The 12,476-nt window shown below is 48.0% G+C and overlaps 36 non-coding genes and 1 pseudogene across 36 annotated transcripts; 36 read left to right on the top strand and 1 right to left on the bottom strand.

Annotated features, from left to right (window-relative positions):
- The window catches only part of LOC130222044 (zinc finger protein 721-like), a 495,527-nt pseudogene that overhangs the window by 31,764 nt on the left and 451,287 nt on the right, over positions 1-12,476 (bottom strand).
- LOC130223705 (5S ribosomal RNA) lies at positions 30-148 on the top strand. The gene has a single exon (XR_008836825.1). It is a non-coding gene; the product is annotated as a 5S ribosomal RNA (ribosomal RNA).
- Positions 328-446, top strand: LOC130223704 (5S ribosomal RNA). Its single transcript, XR_008836824.1, has one exon. It is a non-coding gene; the product is annotated as a 5S ribosomal RNA (ribosomal RNA).
- On the top strand, positions 627-745 carry LOC130223703 (5S ribosomal RNA). Its single transcript, XR_008836823.1, has one exon. It is a non-coding gene; the product is annotated as a 5S ribosomal RNA (ribosomal RNA).
- On the top strand, positions 926-1,044 carry LOC130223701 (5S ribosomal RNA). The gene has a single exon (XR_008836822.1). It is a non-coding gene; the product is annotated as a 5S ribosomal RNA (ribosomal RNA).
- Positions 1,225-1,343, top strand: LOC130223700 (5S ribosomal RNA). The gene has a single exon (XR_008836821.1). It is a non-coding gene; the product is annotated as a 5S ribosomal RNA (ribosomal RNA).
- LOC130223698 (5S ribosomal RNA) lies at positions 1,524-1,642 on the top strand. The gene has a single exon (XR_008836819.1). It is a non-coding gene; the product is annotated as a 5S ribosomal RNA (ribosomal RNA).
- On the top strand, positions 1,824-1,942 carry LOC130223697 (5S ribosomal RNA). Its single transcript, XR_008836818.1, has one exon. It is a non-coding gene; the product is annotated as a 5S ribosomal RNA (ribosomal RNA).
- LOC130223696 (5S ribosomal RNA) lies at positions 2,124-2,242 on the top strand. Its single transcript, XR_008836817.1, has one exon. It is a non-coding gene; the product is annotated as a 5S ribosomal RNA (ribosomal RNA).
- LOC130223695 (5S ribosomal RNA) lies at positions 2,422-2,540 on the top strand. The gene has a single exon (XR_008836816.1). It is a non-coding gene; the product is annotated as a 5S ribosomal RNA (ribosomal RNA).
- Positions 2,720-2,838, top strand: LOC130223694 (5S ribosomal RNA). Its single transcript, XR_008836815.1, has one exon. It is a non-coding gene; the product is annotated as a 5S ribosomal RNA (ribosomal RNA).
- LOC130223693 (5S ribosomal RNA) lies at positions 3,019-3,137 on the top strand. The gene has a single exon (XR_008836814.1). It is a non-coding gene; the product is annotated as a 5S ribosomal RNA (ribosomal RNA).
- Positions 3,318-3,436, top strand: LOC130223692 (5S ribosomal RNA). The gene has a single exon (XR_008836813.1). It is a non-coding gene; the product is annotated as a 5S ribosomal RNA (ribosomal RNA).
- On the top strand, positions 3,616-3,734 carry LOC130223691 (5S ribosomal RNA). The gene has a single exon (XR_008836812.1). It is a non-coding gene; the product is annotated as a 5S ribosomal RNA (ribosomal RNA).
- On the top strand, positions 3,915-4,033 carry LOC130223690 (5S ribosomal RNA). The gene has a single exon (XR_008836811.1). It is a non-coding gene; the product is annotated as a 5S ribosomal RNA (ribosomal RNA).
- Positions 4,215-4,333, top strand: LOC130223689 (5S ribosomal RNA). Its single transcript, XR_008836810.1, has one exon. It is a non-coding gene; the product is annotated as a 5S ribosomal RNA (ribosomal RNA).
- LOC130223687 (5S ribosomal RNA) lies at positions 4,514-4,632 on the top strand. The gene has a single exon (XR_008836808.1). It is a non-coding gene; the product is annotated as a 5S ribosomal RNA (ribosomal RNA).
- LOC130223685 (5S ribosomal RNA) lies at positions 4,813-4,931 on the top strand. Its single transcript, XR_008836807.1, has one exon. It is a non-coding gene; the product is annotated as a 5S ribosomal RNA (ribosomal RNA).
- LOC130223684 (5S ribosomal RNA) lies at positions 5,112-5,230 on the top strand. Its single transcript, XR_008836806.1, has one exon. It is a non-coding gene; the product is annotated as a 5S ribosomal RNA (ribosomal RNA).
- LOC130223683 (5S ribosomal RNA) lies at positions 5,410-5,528 on the top strand. Its single transcript, XR_008836805.1, has one exon. It is a non-coding gene; the product is annotated as a 5S ribosomal RNA (ribosomal RNA).
- Positions 5,709-5,827, top strand: LOC130223682 (5S ribosomal RNA). Its single transcript, XR_008836804.1, has one exon. It is a non-coding gene; the product is annotated as a 5S ribosomal RNA (ribosomal RNA).
- LOC130223681 (5S ribosomal RNA) lies at positions 6,007-6,125 on the top strand. Its single transcript, XR_008836803.1, has one exon. It is a non-coding gene; the product is annotated as a 5S ribosomal RNA (ribosomal RNA).
- LOC130223680 (5S ribosomal RNA) lies at positions 6,305-6,423 on the top strand. The gene has a single exon (XR_008836802.1). It is a non-coding gene; the product is annotated as a 5S ribosomal RNA (ribosomal RNA).
- Positions 6,604-6,722, top strand: LOC130223679 (5S ribosomal RNA). Its single transcript, XR_008836801.1, has one exon. It is a non-coding gene; the product is annotated as a 5S ribosomal RNA (ribosomal RNA).
- LOC130223678 (5S ribosomal RNA) lies at positions 6,902-7,020 on the top strand. Its single transcript, XR_008836800.1, has one exon. It is a non-coding gene; the product is annotated as a 5S ribosomal RNA (ribosomal RNA).
- LOC130223677 (5S ribosomal RNA) lies at positions 7,201-7,319 on the top strand. Its single transcript, XR_008836799.1, has one exon. It is a non-coding gene; the product is annotated as a 5S ribosomal RNA (ribosomal RNA).
- LOC130223675 (5S ribosomal RNA) lies at positions 7,499-7,617 on the top strand. Its single transcript, XR_008836797.1, has one exon. It is a non-coding gene; the product is annotated as a 5S ribosomal RNA (ribosomal RNA).
- LOC130223674 (5S ribosomal RNA) lies at positions 7,797-7,915 on the top strand. The gene has a single exon (XR_008836796.1). It is a non-coding gene; the product is annotated as a 5S ribosomal RNA (ribosomal RNA).
- On the top strand, positions 8,095-8,213 carry LOC130223673 (5S ribosomal RNA). Its single transcript, XR_008836795.1, has one exon. It is a non-coding gene; the product is annotated as a 5S ribosomal RNA (ribosomal RNA).
- LOC130223672 (5S ribosomal RNA) lies at positions 8,394-8,512 on the top strand. The gene has a single exon (XR_008836794.1). It is a non-coding gene; the product is annotated as a 5S ribosomal RNA (ribosomal RNA).
- On the top strand, positions 8,692-8,810 carry LOC130223671 (5S ribosomal RNA). The gene has a single exon (XR_008836793.1). It is a non-coding gene; the product is annotated as a 5S ribosomal RNA (ribosomal RNA).
- On the top strand, positions 8,990-9,108 carry LOC130223668 (5S ribosomal RNA). The gene has a single exon (XR_008836792.1). It is a non-coding gene; the product is annotated as a 5S ribosomal RNA (ribosomal RNA).
- On the top strand, positions 9,288-9,406 carry LOC130223667 (5S ribosomal RNA). The gene has a single exon (XR_008836791.1). It is a non-coding gene; the product is annotated as a 5S ribosomal RNA (ribosomal RNA).
- LOC130223666 (5S ribosomal RNA) lies at positions 9,587-9,705 on the top strand. Its single transcript, XR_008836790.1, has one exon. It is a non-coding gene; the product is annotated as a 5S ribosomal RNA (ribosomal RNA).
- Positions 9,885-10,003, top strand: LOC130223665 (5S ribosomal RNA). The gene has a single exon (XR_008836789.1). It is a non-coding gene; the product is annotated as a 5S ribosomal RNA (ribosomal RNA).
- Positions 10,183-10,301, top strand: LOC130223664 (5S ribosomal RNA). Its single transcript, XR_008836788.1, has one exon. It is a non-coding gene; the product is annotated as a 5S ribosomal RNA (ribosomal RNA).
- LOC130223574 (5S ribosomal RNA) lies at positions 10,482-10,600 on the top strand. The gene has a single exon (XR_008836702.1). It is a non-coding gene; the product is annotated as a 5S ribosomal RNA (ribosomal RNA).

The raw sequence follows: 12,476 nt of genomic DNA, 5'->3' as shown, positions 1-12,476 counted from the left end.
TAAATAGCCAACTCTTGACTGCTGCTCTCGCTTACGGCCATACCACCCTGGCAATGCCTGATCTCATCTGAACTCGGAAGCAAAGCAGGGTTGGGCCTGGTTAGTACTTGGATGGGAGACCGCCTGGGAATACCAGGTGCTGTAAGCTTTTTGAATTCCTTCATTTGGCAAAAAAATTATAAATACATTTTTTTTTTTAAAAAGAGGTAAACTATTGAGGGGCCAAGGGCATTGTTTCTGTCGGTGCTGTTTCAAGGCAAGCTGAGCGGCGCTCGGCTCCTGGTGCTGCGCCTATTTTTAAATAGCCAACTCTTGACTGCTGCTCTCGCTTACGGCCATACCACCCTGGCAATGCCTGATCTCATCTGAACTCGGAAGCAAAGCAGGGTTGGGCCTGGTTAGTACTTGGATGGGAGACCGCCTGGGAATACCAGGTGCTGTAAGCTTTTTGAATTCCTTCATTTGGCAAAAAAAATTATAAATACATTTTTTTTTTTAAAAAGAGGTAAACTATTGAGGGGCCAAGGGCATTGTTTCTGTCGGTGCTGTTTCAAGGCAAGCTGAGCGGCGCTCGGCTCCTGGTGCTGCGCCTATTTTTAAATAGCCAACTCTTGACTGCTGCTCTCGCTTACGGCCATACCACCCTGGCAATGCCTGATCTCATCTGAACTCGGAAGCAAAGCAGGGTTGGGCCTGGTTAGTACTTGGATGGGAGACCGCCTGGGAATACCAGGTGCTGTAAGCTTTTTGAATTCCTTCATTTGGCAAAAAAATTTATAAATACATTTTTTTTTTTAAAAAGAGGTAAACTATTGAGGGGCCAAGGGCATTGTTTCTGTCGGTGCTGTTTCAAGGCAAGCTGAGCGGCGCTCGGCTCCTGGTGCTGCGCCTATTTTTAAATAGCCAACTCTTGACTGCTGCTCTCGCTTACGGCCATACCACCCTGGCAATGCCTGATCTCATCTGAACTCGGAAGCAAAGCAGGGTTGGGCCTGGTTAGTACTTGGATGGGAGACCGCCTGGGAATACCAGGTGCTGTAAGCTTTTTGAATTCCTTCATTTGGAAAAAAAAATTATAAATACATTTTTTTTTTTAAAAAGAGGTAAACTATTGAGGGGCCAAGGGCATTGTTTCTGTCGGTGCTGTTTCAAGGCAAGCTGAGCGGCGCTCGGCTCCTGGTGCTGCGCCTATTTTTAAATAGCCAACTCTTGACTGCTGCTCTCGCTTACGGCCATACCACCCTGGCAATGCCTGATCTCATCTGAACTCGGAAGCAAAGCAGGGTTGGGCCTGGTTAGTACTTGGATGGGAGACCGCCTGGGAATACCAGGTGCTGTAAGCTTTTTGAATTCCTTCATTTGGCAAAAAAAATTATAAATACATTTTTTTTTTTAAAAAGAGGTAAACTATTGAGGGGCCAAGGGCATTGTTTCTGTCGGTGCTGTTTCAAGGCAAGCTGAGCGGCGCTCGGCTCCTGGTGCTGCGCCTATTTTTAAATAGCCAACTCTTGACTGCTGCTCTCGCTTACGGCCATACCACCCTGGCAATGCCTGATCTCATCTGAACTCGGAAGCAAAGCAGGGTTGGGCCTGGTTAGTACTTGGATGGGAGACCGCCTGGGAATACCAGGTGCTGTAAGCTTTTTGAATTCCTTCATTTGGCAAAAAAAATTTATAAATACATTTTTTTTTTTAAAAAGAGGTAAACTATTGAGGGGCCAAGGGCATTGTTTCTGTCGGTGCTGTTTCAAGGCAAGCTGAGCGGCGCTCGGCTCCTGGTGCTGCGCCTATTTTTAAATAGCCAACTCTTGACTGCTGCTCTCGCTTACGGCCATACCACCCTGGCAATGCCTGATCTCATCTGAACTCGGAAGCAAAGCAGGGTTGGGCCTGGTTAGTACTTGGATGGGAGACCGCCTGGGAATACCAGGTGCTGTAAGCTTTTTGAATTCCTTCATTTGGCAAAAAAAATTTATAAATACATTTTTTTTTTTAAAAAGAGGTAAACTATTGAGGGGCCAAGGGCATTGTTTCTGTCGGTGCTGTTTCAAGGCAAGCTGAGCGGCGCTCGGCTCCTGGTGCTGCGCCTATTTTTAAATAGCCAACTCTTGACTGCTGCTCTCGCTTACGGCCATACCACCCTGGCAATGCCTGATCTCATCTGAACTCGGAAGCAAAGCAGGGTTGGGCCTGGTTAGTACTTGGATGGGAGACCGCCTGGGAATACCAGGTGCTGTAAGCTTTTTGAATTCCTTCATTTGGCAAAAAAATTATAAATACATTTTTTTTTTTAAAAAGAGGTAAACTATTGAGGGGCCAAGGGCATTGTTTCTGTCGGTGCTGTTTCAAGGCAAGCTGAGCGGCGCTCGGCTCCTGGTGCTGCGCCTATTTTTAAATAGCCAACTCTTGACTGCTGCTCTCGCTTACGGCCATACCACCCTGGCAATGCCTGATCTCATCTGAACTCGGAAGCAAAGCAGGGTTGGGCCTGGTTAGTACTTGGATGGGAGACCGCCTGGGAATACCAGGTGCTGTAAGCTTTTTGAATTCCTTCATTTGGCAAAAAAATTATAAATACATTTTTTTTTTTAAAAAGAGGTAAACTATTGAGGGGCCAAGGGCATTGTTTCTGTCGGTGCTGTTTCAAGGCAAGCTGAGCGGCGCTCGGCTCCTGGTGCTGCGCCTATTTTTAAATAGCCAACTCTTGACTGCTGCTCTCGCTTACGGCCATACCACCCTGGCAATGCCTGATCTCATCTGAACTCGGAAGCAAAGCAGGGTTGGGCCTGGTTAGTACTTGGATGGGAGACCGCCTGGGAATACCAGGTGCTGTAAGCTTTTTGAATTCCTTCATTTGGCAAAAAAATTTATAAATACATTTTTTTTTTTAAAAAGAGGTAAACTATTGAGGGGCCAAGGGCATTGTTTCTGTCGGTGCTGTTTCAAGGCAAGCTGAGCGGCGCTCGGCTCCTGGTGCTGCGCCTATTTTTAAATAGCCAACTCTTGACTGCTGCTCTCGCTTACGGCCATACCACCCTGGCAATGCCTGATCTCATCTGAACTCGGAAGCAAAGCAGGGTTGGGCCTGGTTAGTACTTGGATGGGAGACCGCCTGGGAATACCAGGTGCTGTAAGCTTTTTGAATTCCTTCATTTGGCAAAAAAATTTATAAATACATTTTTTTTTTTAAAAAGAGGTAAACTATTGAGGGGCCAAGGGCATTGTTTCTGTCGGTGCTGTTTCAAGGCAAGCTGAGCGGCGCTCGGCTCCTGGTGCTGCGCCTATTTTTAAATAGCCAACTCTTGACTGCTGCTCTCGCTTACGGCCATACCACCCTGGCAATGCCTGATCTCATCTGAACTCGGAAGCAAAGCAGGGTTGGGCCTGGTTAGTACTTGGATGGGAGACCGCCTGGGAATACCAGGTGCTGTAAGCTTTTTGAATTCCTTCATTTGGCAAAAAAATTATAAATACATTTTTTTTTTTAAAAAGAGGTAAACTATTGAGGGGCCAAGGGCATTGTTTCTGTCGGTGCTGTTTCAAGGCAAGCTGAGCGGCGCTCGGCTCCTGGTGCTGCGCCTATTTTTAAATAGCCAACTCTTGACTGCTGCTCTCGCTTACGGCCATACCACCCTGGCAATGCCTGATCTCATCTGAACTCGGAAGCAAAGCAGGGTTGGGCCTGGTTAGTACTTGGATGGGAGACCGCCTGGGAATACCAGGTGCTGTAAGCTTTTTGAATTCCTTCATTTGGCAAAAAAATTTATAAATACATTTTTTTTTTTAAAAAGAGGTAAACTATTGAGGGGCCAAGGGCATTGTTTCTGTCGGTGCTGTTTCAAGGCAAGCTGAGCGGCGCTCGGCTCCTGGTGCTGCGCCTATTTTTAAATAGCCAACTCTTGACTGCTGCTCTCGCTTACGGCCATACCACCCTGGCAATGCCTGATCTCATCTGAACTCGGAAGCAAAGCAGGGTTGGGCCTGGTTAGTACTTGGATGGGAGACCGCCTGGGAATACCAGGTGCTGTAAGCTTTTTGAATTCCTTCATTTGGCAAAAAAATTTATAAATACATTTTTTTTTTTTAAAAAGAGGTAAACTATTGAGGGGCCAAGGGCATTGTTTCTGTCGGTGCTGTTTCAAGGCAAGCTGAGCGGCGCTCGGCTCCTGGTGCTGCGCCTATTTTTAAATAGCCAACTCTTGACTGCTGCTCTCGCTTACGGCCATACCACCCTGGCAATGCCTGATCTCATCTGAACTCGGAAGCAAAGCAGGGTTGGGCCTGGTTAGTACTTGGATGGGAGACCGCCTGGGAATACCAGGTGCTGTAAGCTTTTTGAATTCCTTCATTTGGCAAAAAAAATTATAAATACATTTTTTTTTTTAAAAAGAGGTAAACTATTGAGGGGCCAAGGGCATTGTTTCTGTCGGTGCTGTTTCAAGGCAAGCTGAGCGGCGCTCGGCTCCTGGTGCTGCGCCTATTTTTAAATAGCCAACTCTTGACTGCTGCTCTCGCTTACGGCCATACCACCCTGGCAATGCCTGATCTCATCTGAACTCGGAAGCAAAGCAGGGTTGGGCCTGGTTAGTACTTGGATGGGAGACCGCCTGGGAATACCAGGTGCTGTAAGCTTTTTGAATTCCTTCATTTGGCAAAAAAAATTATAAATACATTTTTTTTTTTAAAAAGAGGTAAACTATTGAGGGGCCAAGGGCATTGTTTCTGTCGGTGCTGTTTCAAGGCAAGCTGAGCGGCGCTCGGCTCCTGGTGCTGCGCCTATTTTTAAATAGCCAACTCTTGACTGCTGCTCTCGCTTACGGCCATACCACCCTGGCAATGCCTGATCTCATCTGAACTCGGAAGCAAAGCAGGGTTGGGCCTGGTTAGTACTTGGATGGGAGACCGCCTGGGAATACCAGGTGCTGTAAGCTTTTTGAATTCCTTCATTTGGCAAAAAAAATTATAAATACATTTTTTTTTTTAAAAAGAGGTAAACTATTGAGGGGCCAAGGGCATTGTTTCTGTCGGTGCTGTTTCAAGGCAAGCTGAGCGGCGCTCGGCTCCTGGTGCTGCGCCTATTTTTAAATAGCCAACTCTTGACTGCTGCTCTCGCTTACGGCCATACCACCCTGGCAATGCCTGATCTCATCTGAACTCGGAAGCAAAGCAGGGTTGGGCCTGGTTAGTACTTGGATGGGAGACCGCCTGGGAATACCAGGTGCTGTAAGCTTTTTGAATTCCTTCATTTGGCAAAAAAATTATAAATACATTTTTTTTTTTAAAAAGAGGTAAACTATTGAGGGGCCAAGGGCATTGTTTCTGTCGGTGCTGTTTCAAGGCAAGCTGAGCGGCGCTCGGCTCCTGGTGCTGCGCCTATTTTTAAATAGCCAACTCTTGACTGCTGCTCTCGCTTACGGCCATACCACCCTGGCAATGCCTGATCTCATCTGAACTCGGAAGCAAAGCAGGGTTGGGCCTGGTTAGTACTTGGATGGGAGACCGCCTGGGAATACCAGGTGCTGTAAGCTTTTTGAATTCCTTCATTTGGCAAAAAAAATTATAAATACATTTTTTTTTTTAAAAAGAGGTAAACTATTGAGGGGCCAAGGGCATTGTTTCTGTCGGTGCTGTTTCAAGGCAAGCTGAGCGGCGCTCGGCTCCTGGTGCTGCGCCTATTTTTAAATAGCCAACTCTTGACTGCTGCTCTCGCTTACGGCCATACCACCCTGGCAATGCCTGATCTCATCTGAACTCGGAAGCAAAGCAGGGTTGGGCCTGGTTAGTACTTGGATGGGAGACCGCCTGGGAATACCAGGTGCTGTAAGCTTTTTGAATTCCTTCATTTGGCAAAAAAATTATAAATACATTTTTTTTTTTAAAAAGAGGTAAACTATTGAGGGGCCAAGGGCATTGTTTCTGTCGGTGCTGTTTCAAGGCAAGCTGAGCGGCGCTCGGCTCCTGGTGCTGCGCCTATTTTTAAATAGCCAACTCTTGACTGCTGCTCTCGCTTACGGCCATACCACCCTGGCAATGCCTGATCTCATCTGAACTCGGAAGCAAAGCAGGGTTGGGCCTGGTTAGTACTTGGATGGGAGACCGCCTGGGAATACCAGGTGCTGTAAGCTTTTTGAATTCCTTCATTTGGCAAAAAAATTATAAATACATTTTTTTTTTTAAAAAGAGGTAAACTATTGAGGGGCCAAGGGCATTGTTTCTGTCGGTGCTGTTTCAAGGCAAGCTGAGCGGCGCTCGGCTCCTGGTGCTGCGCCTATTTTTAAATAGCCAACTCTTGACTGCTGCTCTCGCTTACGGCCATACCACCCTGGCAATGCCTGATCTCATCTGAACTCGGAAGCAAAGCAGGGTTGGGCCTGGTTAGTACTTGGATGGGAGACCGCCTGGGAATACCAGGTGCTGTAAGCTTTTTGAATTCCTTCATTTGGCAAAAAAATTTATAAATACATTTTTTTTTTTAAAAAGAGGTAAACTATTGAGGGGCCAAGGGCATTGTTTCTGTCGGTGCTGTTTCAAGGCAAGCTGAGCGGCGCTCGGCTCCTGGTGCTGCGCCTATTTTTAAATAGCCAACTCTTGACTGCTGCTCTCGCTTACGGCCATACCACCCTGGCAATGCCTGATCTCATCTGAACTCGGAAGCAAAGCAGGGTTGGGCCTGGTTAGTACTTGGATGGGAGACCGCCTGGGAATACCAGGTGCTGTAAGCTTTTTGAATTCCTTCATTTGGCAAAAAAATTATAAATACATTTTTTTTTTTAAAAAGAGGTAAACTATTGAGGGGCCAAGGGCATTGTTTCTGTCGGTGCTGTTTCAAGGCAAGCTGAGCGGCGCTCGGCTCCTGGTGCTGCGCCTATTTTTAAATAGCCAACTCTTGACTGCTGCTCTCGCTTACGGCCATACCACCCTGGCAATGCCTGATCTCATCTGAACTCGGAAGCAAAGCAGGGTTGGGCCTGGTTAGTACTTGGATGGGAGACCGCCTGGGAATACCAGGTGCTGTAAGCTTTTTGAATTCCTTCATTTGGCAAAAAAAATTATAAATACATTTTTTTTTTTAAAAAGAGGTAAACTATTGAGGGGCCAAGGGCATTGTTTCTGTCGGTGCTGTTTCAAGGCAAGCTGAGCGGCGCTCGGCTCCTGGTGCTGCGCCTATTTTTAAATAGCCAACTCTTGACTGCTGCTCTCGCTTACGGCCATACCACCCTGGCAATGCCTGATCTCATCTGAACTCGGAAGCAAAGCAGGGTTGGGCCTGGTTAGTACTTGGATGGGAGACCGCCTGGGAATACCAGGTGCTGTAAGCTTTTTGAATTCCTTCATTTGGCAAAAAAATTATAAATACATTTTTTTTTTTAAAAAGAGGTAAACTATTGAGGGGCCAAGGGCATTGTTTCTGTCGGTGCTGTTTCAAGGCAAGCTGAGCGGCGCTCGGCTCCTGGTGCTGCGCCTATTTTTAAATAGCCAACTCTTGACTGCTGCTCTCGCTTACGGCCATACCACCCTGGCAATGCCTGATCTCATCTGAACTCGGAAGCAAAGCAGGGTTGGGCCTGGTTAGTACTTGGATGGGAGACCGCCTGGGAATACCAGGTGCTGTAAGCTTTTTGAATTCCTTCATTTGGCAAAAAAATTATAAATACATTTTTTTTTTTAAAAAGAGGTAAACTATTGAGGGGCCAAGGGCATTGTTTCTGTCGGTGCTGTTTCAAGGCAAGCTGAGCGGCGCTCGGCTCCTGGTGCTGCGCCTATTTTTAAATAGCCAACTCTTGACTGCTGCTCTCGCTTACGGCCATACCACCCTGGCAATGCCTGATCTCATCTGAACTCGGAAGCAAAGCAGGGTTGGGCCTGGTTAGTACTTGGATGGGAGACCGCCTGGGAATACCAGGTGCTGTAAGCTTTTTGAATTCCTTCATTTGGCAAAAAAATTATAAATACATTTTTTTTTTTAAAAAGAGGTAAACTATTGAGGGGCCAAGGGCATTGTTTCTGTCGGTGCTGTTTCAAGGCAAGCTGAGCGGCGCTCGGCTCCTGGTGCTGCGCCTATTTTTAAATAGCCAACTCTTGACTGCTGCTCTCGCTTACGGCCATACCACCCTGGCAATGCCTGATCTCATCTGAACTCGGAAGCAAAGCAGGGTTGGGCCTGGTTAGTACTTGGATGGGAGACCGCCTGGGAATACCAGGTGCTGTAAGCTTTTTGAATTCCTTCATTTGGCAAAAAAAATTATAAATACATTTTTTTTTTTAAAAAGAGGTAAACTATTGAGGGGCCAAGGGCATTGTTTCTGTCGGTGCTGTTTCAAGGCAAGCTGAGCGGCGCTCGGCTCCTGGTGCTGCGCCTATTTTTAAATAGCCAACTCTTGACTGCTGCTCTCGCTTACGGCCATACCACCCTGGCAATGCCTGATCTCATCTGAACTCGGAAGCAAAGCAGGGTTGGGCCTGGTTAGTACTTGGATGGGAGACCGCCTGGGAATACCAGGTGCTGTAAGCTTTTTGAATTCCTTCATTTGGCAAAAAAATTATAAATACATTTTTTTTTTTAAAAAGAGGTAAACTATTGAGGGGCCAAGGGCATTGTTTCTGTCGGTGCTGTTTCAAGGCAAGCTGAGCGGCGCTCGGCTCCTGGTGCTGCGCCTATTTTTAAATAGCCAACTCTTGACTGCTGCTCTCGCTTACGGCCATACCACCCTGGCAATGCCTGATCTCATCTGAACTCGGAAGCAAAGCAGGGTTGGGCCTGGTTAGTACTTGGATGGGAGACCGCCTGGGAATACCAGGTGCTGTAAGCTTTTTGAATTCCTTCATTTGGCAAAAAAATTATAAATACATTTTTTTTTTTAAAAAGAGGTAAACTATTGAGGGGCCAAGGGCATTGTTTCTGTCGGTGCTGTTTCAAGGCAAGCTGAGCGGCGCTCGGCTCCTGGTGCTGCGCCTATTTTTAAATAGCCAACTCTTGACTGCTGCTCTCGCTTACGGCCATACCACCCTGGCAATGCCTGATCTCATCTGAACTCGGAAGCAAAGCAGGGTTGGGCCTGGTTAGTACTTGGATGGGAGACCGCCTGGGAATACCAGGTGCTGTAAGCTTTTTGAATTCCTTCATTTGGCAAAAAAATTATAAATACATTTTTTTTTTTAAAAAGAGGTAAACTATTGAGGGGCCAAGGGCATTGTTTCTGTCGGTGCTGTTTCAAGGCAAGCTGAGCGGCGCTCGGCTCCTGGTGCTGCGCCTATTTTTAAATAGCCAACTCTTGACTGCTGCTCTCGCTTACGGCCATACCACCCTGGCAATGCCTGATCTCATCTGAACTCGGAAGCAAAGCAGGGTTGGGCCTGGTTAGTACTTGGATGGGAGACCGCCTGGGAATACCAGGTGCTGTAAGCTTTTTGAATTCCTTCATTTGGCAAAAAAAATTATAAATACATTTTTTTTTTTAAAAAGAGGTAAACTATTGAGGGGCCAAGGGCATTGTTTCTGTCGGTGCTGTTTCAAGGCAAGCTGAGCGGCGCTCGGCTCCTGGTGCTGCGCCTATTTTTAAATAGCCAACTCTTGACTGCTGCTCTCGCTTACGGCCATACCACCCTGGCAATGCCTGATCTCATCTGAACTCGGAAGCAAAGCAGGGTTGGGCCTGGTTAGTACTTGGATGGGAGACCGCCTGGGAATACCAGGTGCTGTAAGCTTTTTGAATTCCTTCATTTGGCAAAAAAATTATAAATACATTTTTTTTTTTAAAAAGAGGTAAACTATTGAGGGGCCAAGGGCATTGTTTCTGTCGGTGCTGTTTCAAGGCAAGCTGAGCGGCGCTCGGCTCCTGGTGCTGCGCCTATTTTTAAATAGCCAACTCTTGACTGCTGCTCTCGCTTACGGCCATACCACCCTGGCAATGCCTGATCTCATCTGAACTCGGAAGCAAAGCAGGGTTGGGCCTGGTTAGTACTTGGATGGGAGACCGCCTGGGAATACCAGGTGCTGTAAGCTTTTTGAATTCCTTCATTTGGCAAAAAAATTATAAATACATTTTTTTTTTTAAAAAGAGGTAAACTATTGAGGGGCCAAGGGCATTGTTTCTGTCGGTGCTGTTTCAAGGCAAGCTGAGCGGCGCTCGGCTCCTGGTGCTGCGCCTATTTTTAAATAGCCAACTCTTGACTGCTGCTCTCGCTTACGGCCATACCACCCTGGCAATGCCTGATCTCATCTGAACTCGGAAGCAAAGCAGGGTTGGGCCTGGTTAGTACTTGGATGGGAGACCGCCTGGGAATACCAGGTGCTGTAAGCTTTTTGAATTCCTTCATTTGGCAAAAAAATTTATAAATACATTTTTTTTTTTAAAAAGAGGTAAACTATTGAGGGGCCAAGGGCATTGTTTCTGTCGGTGCTGTTTCAAGGCAAGCTGAGCGGCGCTCGGCTCCTGGTGCTGCGCCTATTTTTAAATAGCCAACTCTTGACTGCTGCTCTCGCTTACGGCCATACCACCCTGGCAATGCCTGATCTCATCTGAACTCAGAAGCAAAGCAGGGTTGGGCCTGGTTAGTACTTGGATGGGAGACCGCCTGGGAATACCAGGTGCTGTAAGCTTTTTGAATTCCTTTTTGAATATTTCAAAAAAAAAAAAAAAAAAAAAAAAAGGGTCAGTGTTTCCACCGGTGGACCAAACACTCACCCAGAAGGGCATTGCTTTTTCTTCAAGCGGTCTGGTGACAGCGTACCAGGCTGGCCTTGGAGATCAGTCTGCCTTCTTTCGCCTGCTTCGTTCTCACCTCTTGGACCCCACAACATGCCTGCGTATGCTGCAAATGAGAGCTCTAACCCTTTGCGTACCAAGCTCAAACTCACGCTGGCTGGTTGATAAAAAGGAAATTCCCAGTTGAAAACCACCGATCTCTTCCAAGAACAAGTCTGCAGAAAGTGGATGTAAGTCAAAAGTCAGCCCTGATGATATACCCCCACCAGCCCAACAGAACCAGCTATAACCATACTCAACTCAGGGCGGGAACGTGGTCCGGGTAGGGGTACTTTTGTGGGTCGTAAGTTTCCAGAGGTCCGGGGGGCTTAGGACCTTTGGCCACCCCTCACTTGAGGGCCGGGTCCGGGGATGGTGCCGGCGCTGCTGGAGACCTCCTCTTCCTCTTCCACCTGGTTGCTGAGGTCTGAGAGCTGGGCCTGGATGCGCTCCATAGCGAGCCTGCAGCGGGGGTCGGCACACAGACGCCCGGCTTCCGGGTCATCTGGTTCCCGATCATTGTCTTCCGACGACGGCAACTAAGACATCACAGGAACCATCGGTTGAGTGGACTGCAACCACCGCAACTCCCGAGCCATTTTTTGCTCACACTTTGCTCTTCCCATGGTGTTCTGCGACAGCCGGGCAATGGGCACAGCATCTTTTGCATGTCCACACAGCCAGTGGCAAGCGAGAGCAAAAGCCTCTTCTCGTCCGAGTTTGTCTCTATGTGAACCGCTGACTGGTGCGGCAAGAGCCGGCTGTAGACGTTGAAGCAGAGCATACATTCAGCCATGACCATCCAAGACCAATGCTGGAGGGAAAGACCCACACACTGCGTGGAACGGTTCAAAAGGAGGCAGCGGAGGCATCCACTTCCGCGTCATGATGCTGGTGACTCTTCTTTAAGGGGAAGACACCCCCCCGCACCAGGGGTGTAAACCGATACCTTCAAGATCCCTTTGGTCCAACGCATGTATAAGCTGTTACGACTTTTGGGGGATTTCCCCAACCCCCATTCAAAGGAACCATGGATGTCCAAGGAACAACGCACCGTTTTGGGCAGCTTTACTGCGCCAGCCATGGGAGCTTTTGCATGGCCTTTTTCTTTTTCTTTCCCACAAAGGGATGGTATGAGCCCCATCAAACATGCATCGTTTTGGGCAGCTTCACTGCGCCAGCCCTGGGAACTTTTGCACGGCTTTTTCCTTTTTAAAGGGTATCATAGAACCCCATCGAACACACGCACCATTTGGGCAGCTTTACTGCGCCAGCCGTGGGAGCTTTTGCGCGGCTTTTCCCTTTTCAAAGGGGATTGTAGAACTTGATCGAACACGCATTTTTTCGGGGCAGCGCCAGCTGTGTGAGCCTTTTCATGGCTTCTGGAACCAAATCATTAAACAACCATTAAACCGGGGCCAGACCGTAACCCCGGCACCACTGACCAGATGCTCACTAGAAAGACCGACCACCCCCCAGACTCACTGCACTAGCTCTCACTTGACCAAAGCTTGCCCGGGGACCCACACCCATCCCGGGGGGCCAGGGTCCACGTTAGGGGGAGCTGGAACCACTGATCTCAATACACACAAGTCACACCCCTTCTGCCTGGGGACCCACACTCTTTCCGGGGCAATCGGCGGACCCACAGGGTCCTCTTGATTGACACCTGTTCCCCAGTAATGCTCAGGCACCCCATACTTAAGCCAGGTACCATGGACTTAGCCAACA

The sequence above is a fragment of the Danio aesculapii genome, chromosome 4 (assembly GCF_903798145.1).
Source record: "Danio aesculapii chromosome 4, fDanAes4.1, whole genome shotgun sequence".
Taxonomy (NCBI): domain Eukaryota; kingdom Metazoa; phylum Chordata; class Actinopteri; order Cypriniformes; family Danionidae; genus Danio; species Danio aesculapii.
This window is presented reverse-complemented; position numbering and strand designations above follow the sequence as displayed.